Source organism: Mytilus californianus, unplaced genomic scaffold (genome assembly GCF_021869535.1).
Source record: "Mytilus californianus isolate M0D057914Y unplaced genomic scaffold, xbMytCali1.0.p SCAF_37, whole genome shotgun sequence".
Taxonomy (NCBI): domain Eukaryota; kingdom Metazoa; phylum Mollusca; class Bivalvia; order Mytilida; family Mytilidae; genus Mytilus; species Mytilus californianus.
The window spans coordinates 2216916-2226807 of NW_026262687.1; the positions used below are offsets into that span (position 1 = coordinate 2216916).

Below are 9892 nucleotides of genomic sequence, written 5' to 3' on the forward strand. Positions count from 1 at the left end.
TGTTTACACTTTTCCAGCCGCATACATGAAAGTTTGAATCTTTAATATAAGGGAAATACATATAAATTAGTTTGTTTAACACCTGCTGCTTGTCTAATGTACTGATCTGTTAGCTTTGTCATGGCCTTCCATGTGTCTTCAGGGATGAGAATTGAGAGAAGTTGACTAACACATTTACCAGATTGATATGTCAATTTATATTTCTGAAAAAGTTCCCACTCCTCTGGGTTTTTTACCTTTTTCATTTGGTTTTCATCTACCCATGCATCCTCCTTTGCATCTATCCATTCCTTTAAAGTGAGTCTGCTTGGTTCCCCTCCTCTTATTGCATGGAATAATGTTAGTCTACTAACTATAAGATCTCTGAGAAAGGTATATATTCATTTGGTTCTAAAACTTATAAGGGTCATCCTACTCTTTATTTGTGTTGAGATAAACTGTCTAAGCATATTAATGTCATCCTATACTGGTAACTGTTGAGGTCGTTTCAAGTTTTCTTGCCTATTTTTTTTTTGCAATTATATACTCAGCATCACTAAATATTTCTCCTTTATAATATTCTAATAATGTTTGAAATCATCAACTTTACTCATTTCATTTTTCTTGGTTTGTAAAATATATTGTCCCTTTAAGTGTGAAAGGACATTCTGTATAAGATGACCAACACCCTTTTTCAGTCCTGACTTCATCCCTCCATCATCTTTCGCTGCCATTGAATAAATTCCATCCATAAAAACAGAAAAGTTCTCCATTTTAAAAGATCTAATGCAGATATTACAGTTATACCCGATTTCTCAGCCTCTCCTTTTACATAGAAATATAAATTGGCGATTGTTCTCATCTGCTTCATAATGCTTTTCCTATTTTGCTGAGACTTGTCTTTTCTTGATACCATCTTCCTATATTAATGAAAAAGGAACTCAAAATATCTTCCTTATATTCTTCTGTGTGTTTGACATCTTTAACAATTTCCTTGGGTATAGCAACAGGTACCCTAGTGTATCCTTCTGCTGCAAAACATTTTACTTTGAAATTCTTCATATGTTCTTTTACAAAAAAACCGTTGCAAGAAGAGCACATTACTCTTTTCTCTATCTCACCATCTCTGTCTTTTCTTGGTTTTCGTTCTTTAATAGATTTTTTTCGATAAAATTATCCTCTTTCATTTTCAATAAGTTATAATTAAGGTAGCCTTTTCTCTTTAACATAACAAATGCCTGGTTTCTATCCCTTGGTGGGAGTTGCATTGCAACTATTACATCCTCTTCTCCTTTATATATTGTTTTTAGATGTCTGGTCAGATGAGTTTGAAATTTTCAACAAAACACACAAGGTCTTTTTGGTTTGCCAATCGCTGCAAGAATTGAATTATTATTATATTATATTTTATATACATATATGATACTTGCTAACTGGCAACTTTGAAGACTTCCTTTGACAAATTGTAGCTATATGCAGCTAATATTTTTTTTTATTATGTACCTGACATATGACTTAAAACATACATTTCTTAAATTCTAATATTATTTAAGTTCTTACACATCCTTGGCTCTCACATTTTTTGGTTTGAGAAATCCTGAAAAAGCTAGGCAAATCCAGAAACTTGCTTCAGAAGCACCAAAGGAGTATGTTTCATAAGGGTTATATTTGGCTCCAAATTATGTCCATTGTTTCAAGATAATAAATATTTCAAGCTGATGAGACACATAAGAAGGTGATTTTTTTTCTTATAAAGCGATAAAATTTACAACCAAAACAGGCCATGCAAAAGTAGAGATTTTGGTGTAATTTGATAAAATCCTCTGGAATTCAAAACATATTAGGTCCATAAAACATTAGAGTGCAGGCATTGACAAACTAAATATTGTCAAAAGTTTGTAAGTCAAATATGGAAAGTGTTATCACAAACAGTATGTGAAAAGATAATTTCTGTTAACAAATGTACATGCATGTTTCCAGCCCGAAAAATCAATGGAAATTTTGACCTTTTTTTTTTTAAACTGATATGGAAAAATAAATTATGTGACATTATGAAAATAATGCTTATATGTAAATTTTCAACAAAAAGATGCATCTTCCATATATAATTATCATTTTAGTACTGATTCATTATGATAATTAGTCAACAAATCCTTATTTGAAATTTAAGCTGGAAATAGGGGCCATATGAGGACCTTATTGAGCCATTTTCATTAATGTAAAAAACATATAAGTATGCAGCAAATATGATGAAGAGGAGTGTACAAAGCTGAAAATGTTGCACAGAGTAAAATCTAATATAATATGAAGTTTGGTATCAAATATGAAGAAACCGTGGTTTGTAGTTGTTGAGGAAAATGCTTCTAACATTTCTTATACTTGCATCAATCAGAGGAACATATATTAATATGCATGAGGCAAACAGGAAGTAGGTTACAGATCTCAAAATCTGTCTCACAGTATAAATAACTAATTTGAAGTTTGGTACCAAACATTTAACAGACATTAACATTCTATAGAAATTATTTACATAAATGGAACAAAGGATAGTTTAAAACAGGCATTTAGTCTTAGATGCATGATTTTTTTTAATGAAGGGATCAAATGACAATTTTGGTCATGTTGACTTATTTGTAGATCATACTTTGCTGAACAATTTTACTAAAAATATATAATTTGATACAGTAAGAATCAATGAACGGAACTAAGGACTGACACATAAAACAGAAAACATAATACTCTGAACTATCATATGCAGATTTTCAAAAATAATTGAAGTCAAAGTTGTCGGTTGTTTTATCAGTGGAGTGCTAATCAAGTTTTATATAAAAATGAACTTTAATTTTATGTACCTCATCTGGCAAAAAGCCCTGTAAAAAAAAAACAACTTTCTAACGTTATGCTGATGTTACCAATGGTGCCTAATGTGTCATTTGTACCAACTCGTGTCCATTGCCACACTTCTGATATACCTAAAAGTAATAAAATAAATGTTAACTAGAGATAATATGTGCAGCTGATCCTGATGACAATAGATTCACTCTATGGAGGACATATAGTTTGAAAGCAAACATGCACTTTTTCAATTTTATGTTCTCAAAATCATGTTTTCTTGAGCAGCAGTATCATACCAACAACATATCTTAATCCTACCTGCCAAATTATATGTAAATCGTTTCTAGTTAGTGGTCATCCTGTTGGTAGTTTCTGCTCTAATAAGGAATTCATTTGTGCATTTCAGTGAAATGAAATATCGTCTAGATAGACAAAAACCAAATAAAACTGTTTTATCCCCACCACATTTTGTGCCATCCCTATATTAAGTCAGGCTATCTGGATCATGGGCTATTAGTTGTTTTTAGAAATTTTTCTTAAGATTTAGTTGGTGGTGGATGTGGTCTGTTGTAATACAGGTATCAAATATTATAGGTGATTCTCTTTTATTATCTTTATGTATCGTTATATTCACAAATTTGCTGTATAAATAGTAACTTACAAGTGCTCTAAAATATCAAAAATAGGTGTTGCAGTATATAGAGGTGCAATTAATTTCTCTGAACCTGCAGCTGGTGACAAGTGGGCATTTTTAGATTTTAAGGTTATAGTTTCACTTGCTGGTACACCGTCTCTACTCCTCTCAGTGTTTTTGGATTCTTTTCTTGAAATAGCTGCATCCTACAATTACAAAAATCCAAATTCTAAGAATAATGCAATATTTGATTGGTTGATAAATTGATTGTTGGTGTTTAACACCACTTACAGCACTATGACTATATTGGCAATCCTAGTCAATTAGGATTGGAGTCAAACACACCTGCTATGTGTGAGGTTTGGACTCACAACCTCAGTGTTAACAGACTAGTAGCAATATTTTAATATAAACAATCATTAACATTTTTCATAAAGTTCTTTTATAAAGTTCAAGTGTCAAAATTTTAATTTTCGCTCATTGGTATCAATTTTCTGAGATAAAGAACAAATCATATTGTTTTGGATACCTGATTCTGCATTCAAACGGAGGGAACTTCGTTGTTTGTGTAACATTATATTTGTGGTTTACCTGTACATATAAAATCCTTAAAAAATTGGTACATCACAAATGATATTGAATTGACAGCATAAATTATATAAATCTTTGCAGTGTTAACCTACTTTCGAGAAATAGTAATTTTTCAATTTAGCATGTCTACTTCTGTAAACAAAATAAATCAACTACAACAAACTTAATCTGTTGCTTCTGTATATGATCACAATATAACAAAAATCCATATCAGTTTAAATCAGATTGTTTTCACTATCGTCTCATACAGTATTGTGGTTTTCTAACTATCGTTTTACTCCTTTATTTAACTTTCATATTCAATTGACAACTTGGTCTCACATTATCATCTTTATTTTCTAAAGAATGAAAAATGTTCAACTTTTGGTTTAAAATTATTCCTGTGTAAATGTGTAGGACTCGGAGGTGAGATGGGGATGCTGATGTGCAATGGTCAAGTTGATGTGCGATGGTCACGCTGAAGTGAGAATGACCATTTGCTGATGTGCAATGGTCTATATAATGTGTGATGGTTGTTTAAAATCAACAGACTTTCAATTATTATGAGAGGAAGCTTTTTTAAGTGGTTAGTATATAAATTGAATTTGTTATTTTCTATGTATGTCCTTAGTTTTGGTTGCATATTAAGTGAGTGATTGTCCTCTTTGATTTTCTGCATGTGAACATAATTCTGGGTTAACATTTCATATTTACGTCGTTCTTCTAATGAGTTTCTTTTTGCGCTGTCTACGATCCTGTGTTTAATCAAAGAATGCCACGCTCCATCATACGTAAAAAAGAACTTGTAGATTTTCAGAAAAAAAATCTGCTACATAAGGTTGACTCTCCCTTTTACGCCAATCACTCCTCGTTTCCTTTAATATATGGGTTTTATAATCCCCTTCTTAACCGAAAAAAGTCCAAAAAATGCTTCTTACAAACAAATTGTCTTCTATATTGAAAATATACTTTATGTGATCCATCGAACTTCCGCGTTACCACAATTGCACTTCAGCTATCAACAAGACAACTCACAATGCTACAATTGCACTTCAGCGTAATCAAAATCGCACTTCACCTTCAAACCTTTGCACAGCAGTAAGACCATGGGGATTCGGAGATCTTTAAATGTTTGAAATAAGGAGTATACTTACATTGCTAGAATTATAAGGAATATCCATATATGTGTTAACCTGTCTAGAGAACTGATCATCAACTTTTGGAGGAGTCCACAGTGTTTCCTAAAGCACAAATTATATGTGAATTTATTTGTGACTGTGATGCATGTCATATGTGTTTTTAAGATTAGATTTGCCATAGAAATAAATAAATAAAAGACATATTGGGTATTGATTAAAGGTTAAACACACAGTACAAAAAGAGGATAAAATTTATCACCATTTGTTAAGCGTAAGTAGTTTACTAAAAGTAGTTCTGTGAACTGTTCACATCTTAATAAACTTACGTAAATATCAGTTTTCCTCTTATCTGTTTAATTGTTTTAATGAAAATTGAGAAAACTGTTGAAAAGACAAATTTAACATGAGTAACTAGAGGCTCCAAGGAGCCTGTGTTGCTCACCTGATATTTTTGTTTACAATTGATGCATGAAATAATGAAACCATTATACTTTTGCTTTAGTTTCAGAGATATAAGCCAAAAACTGCATTTTCCACTATGTCCTATTTTAAGCCATGTCAGCCATGTTGGTTGGCAGGCTGGGTCATCAGACACATTTTTTAAAATAGATACCCTAATGATGATTGTGGCCAAGTTTAGTTAAATTTGTCTCAGTAGTTTCAGAGGAGAACATTTTTGCAAAAGATTACAAAAATTCACGAAAAATTGTTAAAAATTTACTTTAAGGGGCAATAACTCCTTCAGGGGTCAATTGACCATTTTGGTCATGTTGACTTATTAGTAGATCTTACTTTGCTGAACATTATTACTGTTTACAGTTTATCTCTATCTATAATAATATTCAAGATAATAACCAAAAATTTGTAAGGGTTCCGTGGAACACAGTGTCTCGCCTACTTTTGCTGTTAGTCGCAGGCTCAACAAAAATGGGGAAAAAATTATTAAAAATTTTTCCTCTAGATACTATCTTTTGATTGTAAGAAGTTCTGTTCAAGTTTGGTAAAAATCCAAGAAGGTTTATGAATCTAATAAATGTTTTAAAAACTTTAACTGCAGACTGTACGTAATGATAACTGGAATAAAACTAAGTCCATCTATAAGTAATATACAGAAAAACAGGAAATAAATTTTCACAAAATTTCCTTCTAGATACTAGCTTTTGATCATAAAGAAGCTTCTGTACAAGTGTGATACAAATCCAGGATAGTTTAAGAAAGTTATTAAAAATTTGAAAGCTTCAACCACAGAGTGAATGTAATGTTAACTGGCAGAAAAACTAAGTCCATCTATAAGTGAAATACGGATAAACAGGATTTTTTTTTTAACAAAATTTACTTTTGAATAATATTTTATGATTACAAACAATCTTCTGTCAAAGTGTGGTACAAATCCAGGATAGTTTAAGAAAGTTATTAAAATTTGAAAAACTTTAACCACAGAGTGAATGTTATGTTAACTGACAGAAAAACTAAGTCCATATATGAGTAAAATACGGATAAACAGGATTTTTTTTTTTTACAAAATTTTCTTCTGGATACTATCTTATGATTATAAACAATCTTCTGTCCAAGTTTGGTACAAATCTAGGATAGTTTAAGAAAGTTATTAAAATTTCACAAACTTTAACCACAGAGTGAATGTAATGTTAACTGGCAGAAAAACTAAGTCCATTTATGAGTAAAATACGGAAAAAAAAGGATTTTTTATTTACAAAATTTTCTTCTGGATACTATCTTATGATCATAAACAAGCTTCTGTCCAAGTTTGGTTGAAATGCAGAATAGTTTAAGAAAGTTATTAAAATTTCAAAAACTTTAACCACAGGGTGAATATTTGTGGACGCCGCCAACGACGAAAAAGTCACAGACTCGACAAAAACTGCAAAATTTCCTTAAAATTACTAATTCAGGGGCAGCAACCCAACAACAAGGTTGTCTGATTTGTCTGAAAATTTCGGGGCAGATAGATCTTGACCTGATGAACAATTTTATCCATGTCAGATTTGCTCTAAATGCTTTGGTTTCAGAGATATAAGCCAAAATCTACATTTTACCCCTATGTTCTATTTTTAGCCATGGTGGCCATTTTGGTTGGCGGGCCAGGTCATCGGACACATTTTTAAACTAGATACCCCAATGATGATTGTGGCCAAGTTTGGTTAAATTTGGCCCAGTAGTTTCAGAGAAGATTTTTGTAAAAGTTAACGACGGACGACAACGAAGGACAACGGACGACGAACGTCAAGTGATGAGAAAAGCTCACTTGGCCCTTTGGCCCAGGTGAGCTAAAAATTTCACATTTCATTCATTTATACTAGCATTTACAGTAATTGCACATTATATGTAACAACTTAAAGTCTCTTTCCTAACAAATAAATAAAAAAGATCATGTGCAAAACTTCAACATATGTGCAATCTTTCTGTGAAGTTTCAGGAATCTGGATTGAAAACTGTAGGAGGAGTTAATTACACAAGTTGATTACACAAATTAGGTATCCAGATGTCCCTGCCCAACCGCCAATCTGCCAAACATTACCATACATTTTAGCCATTTTTTTTAAATTGTATCAAACCTGGCCAAAAAGCTGTCTACTTCTTGAAAACTCAATTTTCAAAACTGATAAATTTTACTGAATATAAAGCCTATATTACATCATTACCTAGTTAAGACATTGAAATTATAGGTTTTGCCCGTTGAGTCCTTGGCATCTTTCCAGTTTGGTGGTAGAACAGGTGCTATGAACTGAGAGGGTAATGGTGATGGAGGAATATCTTCTTCATCGGAAAAATCCAATTTTGAAAAATCATATGAAATCTGAAATAAGAATAGAAAGAAGTTATTTTGTGGATACCAATTTTTGTGGATTAAGGAAAGTTTATGGTTTTGTGGATTTTTGATTTTGTTCTTTTTCCAAAGTCTGTATACAAGACAAAAGAAAATTTACACTTTATTCAACATTTATATCCACAAAATACACAAAGATTGGAATTTCATGAATAACAAGAAATGATTGTAACAGGATGCTGTTACGAAGTCTCCCAAACGAAGCTCCCATAATTCTTATTCCAAGGGTCGCCTGACATTGGGCAAAGTCCAGTGAAAATTGGTTTGGTCCAATAAAGTTATATGCATTAGTGATGCCTGGGGACTACCGGTAACCCTGTATATCATTCAAATCATCTTGGCATGACAAACCTGAATATATATGGTTTAGGGGTGGGGATCTCGACCATTAACAAGATACTAGAACATTGGGGGTGGTGGGAACCCCTGAGGACTGACCCTATACGTCATTCAAATGTTCTAGACATGACGAACAGGAATATATATGGTTTAGGGGTGGGGATCTCGACCATTTACAAGATATTAGAACTTTCTCAAATGGCAGGGGGTAGAGATGACCCCTGGGGACCAACCATGTATATCATTCAAACCATCTTAGCATGACAAACCTGAATATATATGGTTTAGTTGTGGGGATCTCGACCATTTTAATACAAGATACTAGAACATTGGGGGTGGGGGAACCCCTGGGGACTGACCCTATATGTCATTCAAATGTTCAAGACATGACGAACAGGAATATATATGGTTTAGGGGTGGGGATCTCGACCATTTACAAGATATAAGAACTTTCTCAAATGGCAGGGGGTAGGGATGACCCCTGGGGACTAACCCTGTATATCATTCAAACCATCTTCGCATGACAAACCAGAATATATATGGTTAAGGGGTGGGGATCTCGACCATTTACAAGATACTAGAACATTGGGGGTGGGGGGAATCCCTAGGGACTGACCCTATATGTCATTCAAATGTTCGAGACATGACAAACAGGAATATATATGGTTTAGGGGTGTGGATCTTGACCATTTACAAGATATTAGAACTTTCTCAAATGGCAGGGGGTCGGGATGACCCCTGGGGACTAACCCTGTATATCATTCAAACCATCTTCGCATGACCAACCAGAATATATATGGTTTAGGGGTGGGGATCTTGACAACTTACAAGATATTAGAACTTTCTTAAATGGCAGAGGGTGGGGGTGACCCCTGGGGACTAACCCTTTATTTCATTTGATGTGCTTTATCATGACAAACCAGAATATATATGGTTTAGGGGTGGGGATCTCGACCATTTACAAGATAAGAGAACTTTCTCAAATGGCAGGGGGTCGGGATGACCCCTGGGGACTAACTCTGTATATCATTCAAACCATCTTAGCATGACAAACCAGAATATATATGGTTTAGGGGTGGTGATCTTGACCACTTACAAGATATGAGAACTTTCTCAAATGGCAGGGGTTCGGGATGACCCCTTGGGACTAACCCTGTATATCATTCAAATCATCTTAGCATGACAAACCAGAATATATATGGTTTAGGGGTGGGAATCTCAACCATTTAAAAGATATTAGAACTTTCGCAAATGGCAGGGGGTCGGGATGACCCCTGGGGACTAACCCTGTATATCATTCAAACCATCTTAGCATGACAAACCAGAATATATATGGTTTAGGGGTGGGGATCTTGACCACTTACAAGGTATCAGAACTTTCTTAAATGGCAGGGGGTGGGGGTGACCCCTGGGGACTAACCCTGTATTTCATTTAATGTGCTTTATCATTTAGAACATTTCAATTAAAAATATTGTGTCTATCACAAACGGTTTTCAATTTATATTCATTTGAAAATTTTAAAAAATAAAATCCCATAGGGTTCTATAGTA

The 9892-nt window shown here is 33.5% G+C and overlaps 1 long non-coding RNA gene across 1 annotated transcript; it reads right to left on the minus strand.

Annotated features, from left to right (window-relative positions):
• Window positions 1-3480: 3480 nt before the first annotated feature.
• LOC127736818 (uncharacterized) lies at window positions 3481-7911 on the minus strand. Its single transcript, XR_007999204.1, has 3 exons — window positions 7818-7911; window positions 5173-5259; window positions 3481-3654 (listed from the first exon to the last, which is right to left on the minus strand). It is a non-coding gene; the product is annotated as an uncharacterized LOC127736818 (long non-coding RNA).
• Window positions 7912-9892: the final 1981 nt, after the last annotated feature.